This window comes from Silurus meridionalis, chromosome 17 (assembly GCF_014805685.1).
Source record: "Silurus meridionalis isolate SWU-2019-XX chromosome 17, ASM1480568v1, whole genome shotgun sequence".
In the NCBI taxonomy this organism is placed as follows: Eukaryota; Metazoa; Chordata; class Actinopteri; order Siluriformes; family Siluridae; genus Silurus; species Silurus meridionalis.
Window position 1 is genome coordinate 2,508,101 of NC_060900.1, and position 15,000 is coordinate 2,523,100.

At 38.5% G+C, this 15,000-nt stretch overlaps 2 protein-coding genes and 1 long non-coding RNA gene across 7 annotated transcripts in view; 2 read left to right on the forward strand and 1 right to left on the reverse strand.

Annotated features, from left to right (window-relative positions):
- Positions 1–543, forward strand: part of kcnip3a (Kv channel interacting protein 3a, calsenilin) — a 53,671-nt gene extending 53,128 nt beyond the window's left edge. For all 5 annotated transcript variants that reach the window (XM_046872231.1, XM_046872230.1, XM_046872232.1 and 2 more), the window contains one exon: positions 1–543. This exon is cut by the window's left edge and continues 568 nt beyond it. The gene's annotated coding sequence lies outside the window, so the exon portion shown is untranslated.
- Positions 544–2,988: 2,445 nt separating this feature from the next.
- LOC124400417 lies at positions 2,989–5,103 on the reverse strand. Its single transcript, XR_006928382.1, has 2 exons — positions 5,027–5,103; positions 2,989–3,238 (listed from the first exon to the last, which is right to left on the reverse strand). It is a non-coding gene; the product is annotated as an uncharacterized LOC124400417 (long non-coding RNA).
- slc23a2 (solute carrier family 23 member 2) overlaps positions 5,044–15,000 on the forward strand; it is a 26,776-nt gene continuing 16,819 nt past the window's right edge. Inside the window, exon 1 of the mRNA XM_046872228.1 lies at positions 5,044–5,262. The gene's annotated coding sequence lies outside the window, so the exon portion shown is untranslated. The remainder of the gene's footprint in view (positions 5,263–15,000) is intronic.

Sequence of the window (15,000 nt, forward strand, 5' to 3'; positions counted from 1 at the left end):
ACAGACGAAGTAAAAAAAATATATCAAACTTAAGCATGCTCATTGAAAACGCTGTGTGATTTTCGTGGTTTGCCTGCACTGAGAATGACGAAGTTGTACATTTCCTTCTTTTTTTTTTTTGTTCTGTGGGCCAGTAGACTTCTCTCTACCAGACGACACACCACTACGGGACTCGTATGTATAGCGTGACCCAGCGTACCTTAGCGTTTCTGCTCAAATCTTTATTGCACTGATCATCAACAAGGCATCTACGGTACATATCTGCCCACGGTTGGGCTTTTTTTCTTCTGTAATTTAAAAACAATAAAAAAGTGGGCCCTGTTATAGTGGAAAAATATTTGACACTTTATTAAGCATTATTTAGAATACATTCAGGGATGTCGGTGAGGAATTGCGAGAAGAACTTCATGTTCTTCATCTAATTGAGTTGTAGTTGGTACCCATCCATGCAGCAGTATAAATGTGATCATATTATTTATTCTGGTTATTTGATAAAAAGATTTCCTCTGTTGTTATGACGAATAAAGAATGCACTTCTCTTAATGCGACTTCATGCGCAGCGTTATGGTGATGACTGGATATTGTGTAATGATCTTAAAAACTTCATATGGAGTTTTAAAAAACTTCAACATCCAAAAAAGATATTGTGCATAACAGCGAATCAAAGCTCAGGTCTCACTAAGAACTTTACAATAAATATCTTTAATTGATAGTTAGAGTAAAAAGGATTCAGAATATTTCACTGAAGTTTTTTTGGCCCACTTAGCTAAAAAAGATTGGTTCACTGATTCATCAACTGATTCATTAACTGAGTCACTCACTGATCCATTTGCTGATCCTTTCAGTGACCCATTCACTGATCTATTTACTGATCCACTGATCCACTCACTGATCAGTTTGCTGATCTATTCACTGGTCTATTTTCTGATCAATTTGCTGACCTATTCAGTGATTTATTTACTGATCCCCTGATCCATTTACTGATCTATTTGCTGATCCATTCACTGATTCATTTTATGATCTATTCACTGCTTTTTTATAGCGGTTTTTACTGATCTATTCAGTGCTCTATTCATTGAACTTTTCACGGATCCATTGGTCGAACAATTCACTGATCTGTTAGCTGATCTTTTAATTGATCTATGTATTAATCTATTGGCTGATCTAGTCATTGATCTATTTAATAAGCTATTAGCTGATATGTTCACTGATCTTTTCGCTGCTCTATTTCACTGACTCATTCATGGATCTATTTGTTGATCTGTTCACTGATCTACTGACTGATCTATGCCATTCACTGATTCATTTGCTGATCCATTCACTGATCGTTTCATTGATTTTCACTGATCTATTCAGAGATCTATTGACTTCTCTATTCACTGATCCATTAGCTGTACTATTTGATCATTTATTTCCTGATCTATTTACTGATCCATTCACTGTTGCATCACTGATCCATTTGATTACTGATCCAGTTATGTGATTAATTTACTGAGTCAGTCACTGGTTTGTTTACTTAGTTCATATTGCTGATTGGTTGAAGCACTTCCATTTCATTCCTGATAACCATACAAACAGCTTGAGTGTTATAAACATACTTAACTACTGTTTTTATCTGTACGTAGATACAGTAGACCATGCAGTAAGTCACAATGGCATATTTACAGGGATATGTATAGCGTGTAGCGTGTAGTCGTCGGCCTGCACGTGCTCATTACACCACGCAGACGTTACCTGCACTGCACCTGCTGTATTTTTGTGTGCTGTGTAATTATAAGGCAGACGTGTTTAAGGTTTTTGAGCACTTCATATTGATAACCACACTCAAGCCTGCTGTGCTAAGCGTGTGTGTGTGTGTGTGTGTGTGTGTGTGTGTGTGTGTGTCCATAGCCGGCTCATTTAACTCCACCCTGTTTGTCTTTTCTTTCCTCTCACTCAGCACTTCTGTCATCCAGTCTGTCCATTTCCACACTTTCCCCAGCTCTTGTGTGCTCATGCATAGCTTCATCTGTTACAGTTCCACAGAGGACGGTAAAAAAAAGTGACCCGTGGAGCTGCTTGGAGGACGGCGGGACCTCACAGCGTTCATAATTCACTGCAGGGTCATAAAATAATTCGAGACGTGGCCTACTCAGGAGTCTTAAAGAATGGTGATCAGTATGAGGTAGTATAGTGTAATTTCTTAATTATTGAACAAATTACAGTGCAGGCGATGTGGTATGAAAAAAGTTTCAAGACTAGTTTTGTAACAGGTGGCAGCACAAGGCTGCACGCACAGTCACAGGGAGCACCGACGTTGTCTCTTGTACACCGGGAGATGTGTGACTAGTGTTGTTCTGTCACCGAGCTCCCCCTGGCACGTAAATTTCTCGCCGGAAACAAAAAGATCTCACTTCCACCCCATCTGCCAGATTTGGCTCCTGCAGACTTCGCGCTATTCTTAAAGATGAAGCTGTTTTTTTGACACCATTGTGAAGATCATAGAATGTGCTTGACACGCTTCGAAAAGAAGATTTCCAGGACACGTTCCAGAAGAACGCAGGGAGCGCTGTATTACTGTGCAAGGGGACTATTTTGCAGGAGGTGGTGTGTAAACGTAGATAAATCGAGTACTTTCTTGTGACCAGAACTAATCTTGAAACTTTTTGCTACCACCTCATACACAGCAGAGAACACAGACGCACAATAGAAACGGTTCGAGCTGAAACTTAAATAACTACTCTTTACAAGTGTGGTGAGCAGAAAGGTATCAAATTCATGTTTATTCAGATCTAGGTGTTGTTAGTACAGAAAAGAGTGAAAAACCTGTTTGCTGCTTGAGTGCAAAAATACTAAAACGTTGCATAATAAAGGAAGCAGTAAACTGGCATCCAGACTTCACTCATTTAGTCAGAAGAATGAACTGATTTTTATTGCTATTGCATCATTTCCTGTGCACATTTGGTCCCTCGCTCACTCATGCGTGCCCTGAAGGCTGCTTGGTTATTGCTCTGTCGTGTGATATTAATGTGTGTACACACACACACACACACACACACACACACACACACATTATATTAAATCACAAGCTTTAATACAATAAGTAAAGACGTTACCTGAGGTGCGTGTGAGCTCAGCTCCGTCATGGCCCATTCTTATCACTCGACATGAACGTCATGAGGTTGCATCATCCTCACACAGTACACAGCCTGGGGGCTTAAATCACAGTTAGTGACTCTGCAGATCCTAAAAACGATGTCTGGAGGAACAAACACACACACACACACACACATACACACACACACACACACACACACACATATATATAGAGTATATGACATGACAGGGTTTTATAGTAAGTATTTGGATAAATCACTTAAATTATATTTTAATGACTGTGTAGCAAGAAAAACATGTTTTTCCTCACAAGAAAGAAACCTCTAGTCATTAATTTACTTCACAAACACTCACACACACACACCCTGGAGATAGAAGTGTTAATAAAAACCAAAAATACATTTGTAAGTACTACATGTGTGTTCTGATTTCCTTTTCAAGATTATTTTGCTACGGTGGCTAATAATTATTCATTAAAATGTTATAAATGTGAACACAATATATGTGTGTGTGTGTGTGTGTGTGTGTGTGTGTGTGTGTGTGCCTTCAGTCATCTCTAAAGTTCACTCATACCGTTTATACTGAAATTAGAGCAGGTCTACAGAAATTCTTTATGAAAATATATTTTAAAAAAAACATCAATCAGCAAAATCAATATATACATAAATAAATAAATAAACCTCCAAGTACAATGAAATCTATTAAAAAAAATATTGTGTATTTTTTTATGTCATTAAATATCTTATGGCTGGAAGACTTTTTAATGTTCCAGTGATGTAATGCAGTAAGTGTTCAATAAACAGGATATTTATTCTGGATATAAATTCAACATAATGGTTTTTAATTCAAGCTTGGGTCCTTTTGTTTTGTACATATTGATTTTAAATAATGATCAACCCCCTAAAATACATCTCCCTATATGTAGTTTAGTTTTGAATTCTCATTATTCTCATTATTATTATTATTATTATTATTATTATTATTATTATTATTATTATTATAATTTATATTATTGATGCTTTATTCAAATGTATGTTTATTATCAGTGAAACCAAATTCAACATAGATCATGAAAACAAAAATATTCGCAGAACTTTTGCTTTGTTTCCACACGGACGGTTTTAATTGCCGGATGTGTGCATCATGCCGGATTTTGGTTTGGATTTTGGCTTTTTTTGATACTTGGCGCATCAGTAAAATACGTTTTGTGATTAAAACATTTTCGGTGCAGTTTTATTTAGTGGAGTATTGTTTTTTTTTTATATCTGAGGCATAAAGTGGTGTTGTGAAGAAATGCGTGTTGCGTTGAAGGTTTTAATTTCGCCTCTTTTACGTTTATTTATTTATATCATGCATTTATAAAATAAGTGATTGTTTTATTTATATATATATATATATATATATATATATATATATATATATATATATATATATATATATATATATAATATATTACAATCAGACAGCCTGTGCGAACACAATCATTTTTGTTTTTTATTTCCACAACACACAAATACACCGCAGTACACGTGATCACGATCTGCATACGTAACTTAGGTCGGTTAAGGTAATGACGCAGTGACGTGACGCGGGCGCTAGGCGGCAGACCCGATATTATTATGATGATGATGATGATGATGATGATGATGATGATGATAATAATGCTAATAATAATAATAATAATAATAGTAATGCCAATAATAATAATAATAATACGATTTAAAGTCAAACCGGCGCGACACGCAAAAAAAACGAGTTTTTGACGGCGCAACCTGATGACGTTTGTGTGGGCGCCAGTCCCTTTAAGTACTCGTGTCGCACGCGCCGACGCTATGAGGCAATCCGATTGGCTCTCGCCCTTCTACGCAGATACGATGGTGGGCGGGGCCAAAAGCCGGAACGTTTTATTGGAGCATGCGCAGACGTTCACCTCTTTAGCCGTCGTTGGCCTTCGCACCGAGAGCTTAGAGAAGAAGAAGAAACGGAAGGAAGAAAGAAACCCCTGTGGGAGCGCGTGTGTCTGGTGCGTTGGGTCCTGTGGCTGAGAGCTCCGGTGAAAAAATCCTCCAGGTGAACGTGAAAGCAGTGGCCGGGGTTTTAAGTGAGATACACCGCGAGAGGGAAAGAAAAACTTCCCTTCACTCCTTTATTCTCCTCCTCGGACAGGTGAGGCCACGATGGGCAACTTATTAAACCTGCCTTTTTAATTGTGTAATTAAATATCGATAGCGGTATTAAACACGGTGTCTGACAGGTTTGTCAGTCTTTAAGGCCTGTAGCTCATAAAGGCTCGTGAATGTGTAGCACGAGCATGCGGAGGAATAAATAGGATGCTGTTGCCAAGGCGACACGATACATCACTGATCATCGCGATACGATACTTTTAGATCACGGTTTTCGCTTACTGCAAAATTATTGTGCGCTTCCTTAGTTATTAAGAACACATAAAAGAGAAGATTTAGAGGTCATGATTTATCACAGGGCAGAGAGCTAAAGGGTTAAAATCTATAAATTGTTTTTAACGGAGCAGTTATGGGTTTAAGGGCTTTGCTCAGGGATCCAGGAAATACAGATTGGTGTGGCTGAGATTTGAACTCACAACCTTCAGATTTAAAGACCAATGTTTCATTTCTTAAGGGCTGTTCGTCACTATTATTCTTGATCTATTAATAGAATGATATTAATGAGTCAAACACTGATTGATTTCTATTACAATTATCATGAACCAAAAAAAACCTCCCTTTCAACTGGTGTTGTGGCTCGTTTGAGTCTGAAGTTTCTTCATTGTTTATTCCTCTCTAAATGTTCTGCTTGCTGTTGAACTGAATGTTGGTGATAAGCGGATTCAAAACAGAGCGAGCGCTCGACCCTGATTGGCTGCTTGTTTGATAAAATAAAAAAAAAGGAACGACTGATTTTGCAAAACGTAGTTGAGTAAAAAAGTGGTGTGTTTGATTTTGAAATGGAAACACTAAATACAAAAAGCTAATAAATACAGTAACAAATTACATTTACTTACAGATGCCAGGTCTGGGCTACATAGTGATACGATATCAATATAGCGATAGAACGTCTCGCAGAGCTGCATCATGACCTTGATATTATCGCCTTTCCGTCTCATTCGTTTTTTCACACGTGGTTTTGAGGTCAGCACAAGGCAACACGTGTATCGTTTTAGATGCAGCAGTCGATTTTTCCTTGTCTTATCACCGGGGTTGTAAAAAGGACACGCGTTTCCGCTTCTCATTTCACCCTGATGTGGAGCCCAGGAGCAGCCGTATCCTTAAGAAAGCCCTGACAGGTTGTCCTGGTTCAACCTGTCATCACCCAACACCGACATCACTGCACAATTACCAGGCGAGTCAGACGTTTCAGAACATGAATCAATAGAAGAAAAAGACTCCCCCCTTCTGACTAATCAGAATCCAGAGTTCAACACGTGTGCACGTTTACAGCGAGTTCTTTTGATTCAGTCTATTAAAATGCCTTTAGAAGGAATGAAGGAGGAAAGAAGGAAGACCAAGGAGCAGGTTTCTGGATGTGGTGAAGACATGCCCTTTGGTTGGTTTGAAAGAGGCAGCTGTAGAGGACAGAGTAGTACGGAGCCCCGACGATCCCAATAGGAGCAGCCAGAAAGAACAAGGTTTCAAACGATAAGTGATTTTGTACAACAGTTTAATAAACGAGAATTTAATATTATGAGACCACAAGTTTGTAACCACAAGTTGAAGGATTACACGTCCCTCTTAAACAGTGTGTTAACGCATCTAAATGCCACTTCAGATGGAGCTTCATGTGAGAATTTGACCAAAATAGCCATAAAAGGTGAAAATCAATTCAAACTTATTGGTCATGTTATATTGCGATATCATTTTTCTTTAGGTGAATATCGCACACCCTAGGGCTGAGGTGTAAATCGCTTCGAGGGCTCGTTTCAGCTCGCACGGCGCACCCCGAGCGCCGGGTCGTCTGATGAAAGGGATGAGCGGCGACGTTAAGCTCGTGATCGGAACTGAATCATTACCAGAAGGTCCTGTCATGAGATCAGTGATCCATAATCAGACCTCATCTCCATGACATTTACTCAGAGTTGTGAAATGGTTTTCAGAGGGCGTTTGACATTAGGGAGTTTTCACCATGAGGAAGTTTCTTTCGGCGGACATCATGTGCTTTGGACTGTAGAAACTATTCAGATACAGCATAAGTTTCCTTGAACTTCCCAATTTTTTACAGTCCTGGTAAAAGAGGTTTGGCCCCAACAGGTGTAATGATGAAAAAGTTTCACCTACATTTACATTTATGGCATTTGGCGGACGCCCTTTTCCAACGAGACTTACTTTTTATCTCATTCATACAACTGAGTAGTTATGGGGTTGAGGGCCTTGCTCAGGGGCCCAGGTATGGCACCTTGCAGTGACTAGGATTTGAACTCGCGATCTTCAGATCCAAAGTCCATTGCTGTAACCACGAAGCCATAACCTTCACCCAAGCTACATTTAAGGCATCATGACTTACTATTATCTCATTGAAACAAGCAGTTGAGGATTAAGGGCCTTGCTCAAGCGCCCAGCAGTGACAACATGGTGGTGCTAAGATTCGAACTTGACATGCAATTGAAGTGTCACATGATCAGACATGTTGTGACGTGAGTAATAAATGCACCTGGTCTGAACGATGTCTGGTTCTGCAGTACCACAAGAAACACGAAGACCAATGAGATATCCAAGGCATTGGACTTTGGATCCAATGGTCACGAGTTCAAATCCCAGTCACACCAAGCTGCCACTGCTGGGTCATTCTGCAAGGTCTTTAACTACTCAGTTGCTCTATGGATTAGATCGTCTGCCAAATGGCATTAATGTAAATGCAGAGTGAAGCATGGTGGTGGCTGCACCACGCTTTGGGGATGCTTTTCATCAGTAGGTACTGGAAAACCAGTCAGGATTAAAGGAAGGATCTATGACTCCAAATACAGCACAGTGTCAGTCTGCCAGAGGTGTGAGACCTCAGGGCAATGACTTTACTGCTGAAGCTACACTAGATAGGTGTCTTGAAGGAAACTAGCCAAAGCCCAGACCACAATTCAGTAGTACATTTTAAAGACCACCAACACACACATTTTTGCTTCTATTACAGCAATAAAACAGGAAAAACACTACTTTTTCAAAAGAACTTTCGCCCTTTTGATGAAAAAGGTGTGGCCACTAAGCACTCAAAGCTTTATTTTTCTCATGTGATGGTTACACAACTGGCCACAAACAAAAGTATAAATTTCCACTCTCTACTAACCACACGAGGAACTTCCACATGAACAGAGGAACCTTTTGGTTTGATGTTTCCAGCTGACCAAAGCTGCATCTGACTGGAACTTTCTTCCATGATAGAAACAAAAATGTGGTCTCTGGAAATTAGAAGTAGGAAGTTGACAGGTTGTCTCTGTGTGTGTCTGTGTGTGTGTGTGTGTGTGTGTGTGTGTGTGTGTGTGTGTGTGTGTGTGTGTGTGTGTGTGTGTGTTTTAAAGTGAGCTAGGTGAGAGACCGAGTGATCATTTCAGCTCTTGCGCACTTCCTTCATCTATAGAGCTCCTATAGTATGTGTGTGTTTGTGTGTAAAACAGGTGAAGGTGAACAGGTGAAGCGTCCCTCATGTCTTGCCTTTCCCTCATTATTTCTTCTTCTTCTCCCAATCGAGAGACACGAGACCACACCCCCCAGCATTGTAATGGAGGAGTAAAGAGTTTATAACAGATGTTGATCATTTTTGTCACCTCGTCATTGAACAGGTCAATTAGGCAACGTAGCTTTGGGTTTTTTTAAGGTTCAGGACACGGGTTCTCATAATGAGTCACTTTCAGTGGCATCATGAGTGTGTGTGTGTGTGTGTGTGTGTGTGGGTGTGGGTGTAGGTGTAGGTGTAGGTGTGGGTGTGTGTCTGTGTGTGTGAGATTACCAAGCTAATCGATACTCCTCAGTCGACACCACCTCACCTCATTTCCCTCACCGTTTCAGCAAAACAAGAAGAGCGAACGTGGAAGCAAACATCTTTCCATTTATTGTAAAAAAAAAATAAAAATAAAAGAGACACTCATTTTATTTTTGGCAGTTTACAAAAGGTCATTTATTCCCTTTTTTTATTTTTATACTTACAGATTTTTTTAAACAAAACTTTTCATAATATAAATAAATTAATTTTTGAATAAAAAGACTAAATTTTAAAGCGTTCTTGATCATCGCACTATAAAGCTGTTAAAAGTGTTCTGAGCAGGCCTACTTATCCAGGTGGTGTGTGTGGGTGTGTGTGTGTGTGGGTGTGTGTGTCTGGCTGGTGGAGTGTGTATGATTTGAGTGAGAGTCCCGAGAAGTTTTGCATAATCGTGTGACGTCGCATCCAGATGCAAGATGGATCAAATACCTAGAGGTTACACACATGCGCGCACACATACACACACACGCGCGTGTGTATATATTATATATAATGTGTGTATACAGACAGGAGGAGCAAGCAGCTGATGGCAAACAGAGAAATTGGTCAGTATTTTGGGAAAGTCGCCGAGTGTGTGTGACTTTAATGTCATTGGTGTCGTATCGCAGACCGTTCAGCTCAAAAACCAACACCGCTCCGGATGGGTAACGATACCGGACCACACTTCTCACATCATCTCTCTCTCTCTCTCTCTCTCTTTCTCTGTGTTTGTCTCTGACTTTTACTGTCTGTGTGTCTTTCTGTCTCTCTGTCTTTCCTTGTCTGTGTCTTCTTCTCTCTGTTTGTCTTTTGCTTTTTGTTTCTCTGCCCTCCTTCTTTATTTGTCAATCCGAGCAACTTTAGGCACTCCCAGATATACCGTGTGTGTGTGTGTGTGTGTGTGTGTGTGTGTGTGTGTGTGTGTGTGTGTATTCTCCGCTCTGCTGTTGAGGCATGTAAAGACACTCCCACAAATGTTTGTGGTCTAATGAATCACTCATGTTTATAATATGACTCTTCTGCGTGTATACACACACACACACACACATACACACACACACACACACACACACACACACACACTCACTAGAATTTATTCGGCGAGGTTAATCCGAGCACAGAATGAGAAGCGAGTCGGTGTCTGAAAACGCACAACTCTCACACGAGCGTGAGTTCTTCATTCTATTCTATTTAAAAATGCAGCCTGAAACTGTGCAAAATTCAAAAAATCAAAGCCGCATAAAAAAAAATTAAAAAAATATCCTGATGCATGTTTGGGAATCGTGTCGCCATTTGTCATGTCACCACGCCTTCCATAGATATTCATAAGGATACCTTTTTATCATGCGGTTTTCTGAGGTCACAAATGTATTATTTCTTTTCATATTTTTTCTTATTATAATAAATAATACAATTCAATTTTTTAATTTAAAAAGTTTTAATTAGTTAATTGGAAGTCACTGATTAGAGACTTTTGGCCAGAACCAATAAAGAAATGTATTTCAGCAAACTAAATAAATTGTAATGCAGATTAAAATAATAAGTTCTCGCATTACTTTTTCCACATTATTTATAAAGACATTATAATATTTACCACACGTGATCCAGCAAAATCGTTACTATAGTAACAGCATCTCCTTTGTGCTGGTCCTGGAGACTCCATGAGCATCTTCTCAAAGAAGAAAAAAAAAGTAAAAAATAAATACAAAACTTTAAATAAATACAAAATGAAAAATAAAATAAAAGCGGAACCGTGTAAAGTCGTTAACATGGTGCCGCTTTTATTTTATTTTTCATTTTTTATTTGTTTTACATTTTTATTTATTTTTTTTCTTCTTTGAGAAGATTCTCATGGAGTCTCCAGGACCAGCACTTTTTCCGCTAAAGAGTTAAGTCAAAGCTTGGAGACAGAATTGTAGGTTTCTCCACGATCGCTTTGTTGCTTTGTAGGAAGCAGTGATGACGTTACACACAACTAAAGACGAATAAAAAGTGGCATGTTGAAAGAATGGTGCAGTGAAATCTGTGGCCAAACGCCTGAGGAATCTACTGTACACGCCACTGAGCCTGATTCGGTCACGTGATTCCAGCCGAGGATCTGATTCTCCTCTAATAACCGGATTCTTTTTCGGATTACACGATTAAATGTTGCTTTATTTTTATTTATGCATTTTTTTCACCTTACTTTTTTCACCTTTTGCACAACAAAAAGACTTTGGATCAACAGGAATGAAAGCGTGAAGCAGTTCACCACCTATTTTTTTTAAATATAGACAAAAGTATTTGGACAACCCGATTTTTCCAGCCACATTTGTTTTTTCCTGAAACTTTTACCACAAAGATTGCTGAAATTTACCCTTCACTTGAACTAGGAGACCCAAACCTGTTCCAGCATGATGATGACATCTTCCAAGAAAAGTGGAGGTTTAAGCAAATGGGGATTAAGGAATCGAAGAAATGGGGATTAAGTGTGGAATGGGAGGTCATAACACACTTGTCTGAACATTGTATCTTTTTAGTTCATTTTTTATGATCAGTCTCATAATATTGGGTCTTCAAGATTTCTGCTTTGCTAAAGATGTTCCTCATGGTGTTTTGGGGATTTTTCTTTATTAAGGTTCGCCCCCCAATATTGCGACGTAATTTTGCCAAAAATCAGTCAATCCAGTTTCAGTTTTTTTTTCTTTCACAAACAAAAAAACGCATTGTGGCACGTTGAGGAGAAACACACAAAGTCCTCAGTTTCTCAAGCTGTTCTCTCTTTACCCAGGACTGTTCCAGAACTCCGACATCGTAGACTCCTTAATGAATCTTTTGAATTGTTTAGAATCTCCTTCGCCTGTTACGTGTCCGTGTATAAGATGGTAATGATGCAGTATTGTGGTGTAATAAAGGGCGGGGAAATACAATGGTTGAATACTGAAAATGTTGCTTTAGACTTTTCTGAGCTAGAAAAATGTTGGCTTTTTACTTAAAAAAAAAAAAAAAACTTTAAACTTTTTTTTCGCTGCACCTCCAACAAATGTCTGATTGTCGTTAAATTGGACAGGAGTCATCTTCAGAGTTTTCTAGTTATTTTTGTTTCTATAACGAAATCTGCCGGCGAAGCAGCCAAACGGGAAGTAAAGCTGTATTTCAGAAACAATTTTGTACACTTATTGCATGACCTGAGGCTAAAAATGCAGCAAATTCTTTTCCAGCGCCACCTGAAACAACAGGTTGTTGTTCACCTGAAAAGGTGAAACAACATGCTAACAATGCGTACTCCCATTATTGTGACTTCAGATCCTCCAGATGTTGTCCGATCATCACCTGATTGGATCTTCTGCATTTGTTCATCTAGACATTTTGAGTAAAACTCTACTATAATTTACTCGAATTCTTTATGTCTGAAATTATGGCTCTGTTTTTCTGTAATTGCTCAGGCAACAACTATGACGCGTTTTAATTAAATTTTTTGTTACTTCAACACTTTCGTGCTCATTTATATATAAGGGTCTTAGTAAAGCCAGGTGCTGATGGTGACAAGGTGCGGAGGCCTCGGGTTCCCATTCGTCTCAAAGGTGTTCAATAGGGTTTGTAGCTTTTATGCAGAAGATGCACTTCAACCCATGTAAAGGAGATAGAGATGATGTTCATAGAGGTGGCTTTGTGCACAGGGGCATTGTCATACTGGAACACGTTTGGGTCGCCCAATTTCTTCTAGGAGAAACGTCATACTTTCTCATCCAAAGAGGTTCGAAATGTCGTCACGTGCCAATGTTGTGGTAACAGTCTAAAGAAGAATGGCTGGCAAAGTCAAGTGTCCCAATACTTTTGTCCATATGGTGTCATTCCTGTGGAAAATATTCCACTTGTGTAAATATCCGAGGTCGGATGCGAAGAATCTCCCGGTGTAAGTTGTTAAGAAAACGTACTCTCTCCATCTGCGGTTGGTAGAGAGGATGAACCTGACTCCGAGCATGCTGGGAGAGATTCCTTCAGAAAGGTCAGGTTTTAGGTATTTGGTTTCGAGACGTACTGTGTAAAACGGCTGGCTCCGCCCCCCTGCCGCGACCCACCGTGATGCAGTGTTTCTCACTTGACACGTTTATTCCGATGACCCACCGTGGAGGACGTTAATGAAGAGAAGTGCTCACGGCTGGAAGCTGGACACGAGTCCAAAAAAAAGGCAGGATTCAGTACGACAATTCTCCAGAATTTCGATTTATAATCTCGTTAGTGCACGAGGGAGTTTATTTTCTTATGTCTGTGGTTTGGATCGTTTCTTGTACAGTCAGTTTGCACGAGGACAGCGGGATTGTGTAACAGGTTTATCAAGAGTCTTTTATATACTGTGTGTGTGTGTGTGTGTGTGTGTGTGTGTGTGTGTGTGTGTGTGTGTGTGTGTGTGTGTGTGTGTTTACATTTATGGCATTTTGGCAGATGCCCTTATTATCCAAAGAGTCATACATTTATCATTCATGCAAATGAGCAGCTTTAGGGTTAAGGGCTTTGCTCAGGGGCCCAGGAATGGCAGCTTGGTGTGGTGGGGATTTGAACTCTCAACCTTCTGATCCAAGTCCAACAACTACTAAGCTACGACCTCCCTGTGAGTGTGTTTGTGTTTGTTATTTTTTTTATCTGTTATTTATTTTAAATTGAGACCAGTTTAGTTTGGATTTTTGCTTCTTTCCTTATTTTTGTCATTCATTTGCAGTTTTAGGGATTTTGTTCATTCATTAATTAATGGTTAGGATTTTCCATTATAAAGTGTTTATTAGTAATATTATTTTTTTTTTATATTTATTAACCTAATATTTTCTTGTATTTGTTATTAACAATTATAAGCGTTTTAAATTTTTATTTAATTTAATTGAATGCTAAAAATTTTGCATTGTCTGAAATACTACAGAAATGTACGGACAGTATTCAGGTGATTTGGAGGTTGTTCGGTTCAGGTGCTAATTACGATGTTCATCACTGGGTAATAAAGATGTTAGAAATTTTGTGCAAATACACTTCGGGCGTTCCTTAGCTTCTTGTTTAGGGTGTGTGTGTGTGTGTGTGTGTGTGTGTGTGTGTGTGTAGACGCTGTTATGTCACCCAGCTATTTCTGGCATTTTCACGATGTTTGTCGCCCTCCACTTACTGGAAACGCTTTGTTTTTTGGGTTTCATCATGTGTTCTGCACTCTGGAGGAAACTCACTTCCTAGTTTTTAATTAAAATTTTCCGAAGGAAAACTTTCCGACTCGGCTGGGATTTACGCTTTGCGTTCGGATGAGCAGCTTTATTAAGCGCTTTTTTTTTTTTCTCCGCTCTGTTAGACGTGTTCGGACTCCGAGTCTCTCACAACTGAGTGTGAACCCTGTGATCATCAGTTGTGATACCTGAGTGTAATATGGACATTTCACCTGATCCGCTCTACTCGAGTTAGTTTTCCTGATTTCTCTTTCTTTAGTTTTCTTTTTTAATGTCATTTTAATTTGATTCATCATTTATTTTAAAATGTCGTTTTTTTTTTTTTTTTTTAGAAAATCTTGCGTTTTTAAAAATCCTATTTATTTATTTATTATTTATTTTTTATTTATTTACTGTAAGATAATCCAGTTTTATTTGGTTTGTTTTATGTATGTATTTCTTATTTAATTAATTAATTTTATTTTATTTTTTACATAAAAATTTATTTTTGTATTTATTATAATTTTTTCTACACTTTTAGGGTTTTTAAATTTTGTTTATCTAGTATATTAAAAGAGAATCCACTCATTATATCCTATTTATTTTTTATTTTTTTTTTAGGTTATAGGGACAATCCTTTCTTGATCCTTTTTTACTTTGAAAATAATTTTTTTGTTTTAAAAATTGACAATTGTATTTTTTTAAAACAATTTTAAGGTTTTTAAAATCCTATTTATTATATTTTTATTTCGAGGCTTGAGATTGAAATTTTTTTTTTATC